Source organism: Alligator sinensis, unplaced genomic scaffold (genome assembly GCF_000455745.1).
Source record: "Alligator sinensis unplaced genomic scaffold, ASM45574v1 scaffold437_1, whole genome shotgun sequence".
Taxonomy (NCBI): Eukaryota; Metazoa; Chordata; order Crocodylia; family Alligatoridae; genus Alligator; species Alligator sinensis.
Window position 1 is genome coordinate 1,222,581 of NW_005842176.1, and position 4,349 is coordinate 1,226,929.

Sequence of the window (4,349 nt, forward strand, 5' to 3'; positions counted from 1 at the left end):
GGACAGGCCCTACAAGGAGAGACTGAGGGACCTGAACCTGTTCAGCCTCAACAAGAGAAGGCTGAGGGGGGACCTGGTGGCTGCCTACAAACTCATCAGGGGCGATCAACAGCAAATAGGTAGAGCCCTTTTCTCCCCAGCACCACCTGGGGTGACAAGGAACAATGGTAATAAGCTGATGGAGAATAGGTTTAGGTTAGAGATCAGAAGGCAATATTTTACAGTTAGGGTGGCCAAAATCTGGAACCAACTTCCCAGGGAAGTGGTCCTCACCCCTACCTTGGGCAAATTGAAGAGGAGGTTGGATGATCACCTGCCTGGAGTCTTGTGAACCCAGCATTCATTCCTGCCTGTGGCAGGGGTCTGTTCAGGTCCCTCCTGACCCTAGCTACTATGAAACTATGAAACATCTAACTTTTATTAATACATTAACTGTTAACTTGATAATATATATATATATATAGAGAGAGAGAGAGAAACACACTTAGTCCAGTGGTCTTACCCAATACCAGATGTTACTCCATCATACGGTCTGATGCCCGGTTAGCTTTCCTGCAAGTAGAGAGTCGTCATCTGTAGGAAGTCTTTTTGGCTGTTGTTCAGTCCAGATGTTATTGGATGACGACACACCCTTAACTTCATTGTTGTCCCCCTTTTATGCTTTTTCTTTAACTTCACTCCTCTCCTAACTCTTCATTTCCAGGTACCATTGACTGGTTTCCCTGTAATCATTATGCTGTTCATGTTTTTATCCTGTCAGCATATTCCTTTGTTCCAACAAACCCATCAAATGCACATATCTTAATTTGGTCATTTACCAGTGTCTTAATTTGGGCATACCCCAGACTCCTAATTTGGTATATTGATCAAAACTGGAAATTCCAAGGGCTCTGCAGTTGGGCATTGTCCAATCGGTCCCCTTTTCTCACCTTTCATTAACATATCCAATCATGTCATCCCTCTGATTTAGTCAGTTAGTGCCAAGTTCAGGTAATTTGAGCTAGTAACAAGGCTGATATTTTGATAATGCCAGAACATAAGCTTCCTGTGAAAGCAAACTCAAGACTATAGCTGATAGTGCAGATACAAAATGCAAAAGAAAAGTTCAAATAATAATAATGTAGTCCCCTTTTCCTCTTGCCTGCATTTGCTTTCCCCTCTTTGGATATATTTCTCCTCTTCTACCTTTTCTTCCTTCCTCTTTTTTTCACTATAAGATAAGGAATTGTGTTTTAAAGTTTGTATGTGTGTATTTTGTATCTCCCCTTGTATTTTGAAATTTTTATCTATTTGTGTGCCATGGCATTACTCTTGTAGCTTATATTTTATACTCTTCACCTTTTAACTAAATGTGTTTAGTTTCAGAAATAAGTTATACATTGTATCAATGTTAACAAGGGCAGGAATCAAACTGCCACTTCCCTGTATCAGGCTGGCCCCTGAAAGAGTGAGTGAATCAGTGATTGAATGTGTAACACAGTAGCAGGCTTCAGTAACAAGGGTCAGTTAACACCTATGAAAACCACAGATCAACTAAGGGAAGAAATCAATAGGAGACAATGTAGGAACCAGGAATTCTCTAAACTTCACTGATCAAGGGCTAGAAGCCCCGGTCTGAGTTAATCAATGCCGGGGACCAACTTTTGGGGCTGAATATCTCCAGATCGACCGCTTCCAGAGCCCTATTCAAAATTCATCAACGGACTCCCAAACCTGCATGTACATGCAGATGACCCCTGGGGCTGACAGATGCCCTCCAGTAGCCACCGAGGGAGAAGTCCCACGAGGGTCAATGACCCTTGGATTGGGCAAACCTGAAAACTGGGGAGTCACCAAAGTCTGCCAAGGACAGATAAAAAGCAGTGAAAAGTGACCCTCAGCAGCACCCTCTTGATCTCCAACTTGACCAGCACATGACCTGTCCAGCCAGAAGGACCAGCCGGCGACCCCTTTCTGGAGGATAACACCACGCTGGAAGACACCTCCACTGGCCATCAACAGCAGACTCCAGCGCTTGTGGGATAGGTATACCCGACTCTTGTAACTCGCTACTGTGTGTGTGCATGTGTGTGTGTGTGTGTGTGTGTGTGTGTGTGTGTGGGGACCAGCCCCAAGGTTTATGATTTGACTTCATTACAGTGTTTCAATCCACCTAATAAACCAGAATTTTAAGGATCCCATGTTGGACATTTGTAGCCAACAATAAGGCTATACAAAAGCTTAAGCAATGGTTAAATAAGGCTGAATATAAAATAAAAGTTCAAATAATACTATAATGCACCACTCAAGCAGGCGCAACTAAAGCTAAATGTGACAAGCTACCCTAACACAATGGCACCCACACTACTGCAATCACACCCATTCAGAAAAGGTGCAGTTGTGGACACAATAAGGCAGGCGCTTCCTTCAACTCAGAGTGGTGTTCTGGTTAGAAGCTGCAGCAGATCCATACCAATCATCTTGACCTTCATATTGCCATTGGAGTCCTATAGTCCCTGCTGAGAGAGAAGGTAGAGGCCCCATGGCAACCCCTTCCTTCTTTGTTTTGCCTAGGCGTATGCATCAAAGGTCTGTGCTCAATGGTTGATCATCCTGGTGAAGGACCTAAGCATTGGGCAGAGGCTCAGATGTCCAAGCAGCCCTACTTAAAATAATCATTGCTTGTTGGAATGTTTGTATTATGTTAACTGGACTTATACTGAATGAATTTTGGAAAACAGCCATAATTGATAGAAAACTACATCAACTGGGCATTGATATTGCAGTCCTCAATGAGATGAGACTTTCAGAAACTGGATCACTAGATGAAGTAAACTACCACTTCTGCTAGTTTGGGAAACCTGACAATAAACCAAAGATACATGGTGTCAGATTTACTGTTAAGAAGTCTATTTTCAGTGCATTTACCCCACTGGTATCTATTAATGAGAGGATCATGTGGCAAGATGTGAACATGAACTCAGCAACCCTGACTCTTCTGTCCAACTATGGACCAAAACTTGACTACTCCAAACAGCAAAAAGCTGAGTTCTATTCTCAACTGGAATAAATGATCAAGAATGTCCTTATAAGGAACAGCCTCACTGTTCTCAGTGATTTCAACACCTGTGTGGGAAAGGACTGGGTGCACTGGGGACACATCATTGGCCAACACAGCACAGATAGCCTCAACAAAAATGGCCAGTCTTTGAGCTTTGTGCCTCTTGTGAACTGATAGTCTTGAACACCTATTTTGCTGGCAGCAGCTGCAGCAAGGTCACATGGAAGCACCCCCCTGAGGACACTTGCATCAGCTTGACCTCACTTTGATCCATTTCAGAAACATTCACAATGTACTGTATTTTTGATGAATGTATAGTCCTGATTGTGACACTGACCATGCCCCTGTCAGGGCCAAGCTCCAGTTATACCCTAAAAAGATCCATAATGCAAAGCAAAAAGGCAATCCTCACCCCAACATCACTAACATGAAGAATGCTGACACTTGTGCAAAGTTTCAAAGTGCTCTTGAGCAGGTTTCTGAAAATGATCAACTTGATTCCCCTGATTCTGACACCTTGTGGGAAAATTTCAAGAACAAGATACTGGCTACTGCCAAGAATGTCTTTGGAACAACAAGGGAAAAACAACCTGCCTGGCTTTGAGTGTCTGAACATCTGCTGCTCCCACTCATACAAAAGAAAAAGAAAGCTCACCTAACTCTACTTCAACAGCTAACTAAGTCCAGAAATCTCAAGTTCAGAGAGGCTAAGACTGAGGTCCAGAAAGCCACCAGAGAATGTACCCAGAAGTACTAGCAAGACCTGTGCAAAAAGATTCAGGTTTGCTTTGAAAGAGAGGACATTCATGGTAACTTTGATGGAATCAAAGAGGCACTTTGTCTAACTTGTAAAAAGACTGCAAACCTGAAAGTGAAAGATGGTACCATACAGAGTGACAGGCAAGAACAACTTGACTAATGGACTGAGCATTACAAAGAACTCTACTCAAAGGATGCCATTATCTGTGATACAGCCTTAGCTGCCATTTCCCAGCTTTCAGCAATGCAGGAGCTGGACCAAACACCAACTCTCGAAGATATAGAGGAAGTTATCAAAGAGATTGCACCTGGGAAAGCAGCAGGCAAGGCTCAGATACCCCCGGAGCTCCTAAATTCAGGGTGGAGAAAGCTTGTGAGCAACATCTGCACACTTCTCTGCGCCTGCTGGGAAGAAAGCCACATACTCTAGGATTTAAAAGATGCAAAGATAATTACTCTGTACAAAACCAAAGGGAACAGAGCAGATTGCAACAACTACCGAAGGATGTCTGTGCTCAACATGGTCAGCAAGGTGCTTGCAAGGGTCCTG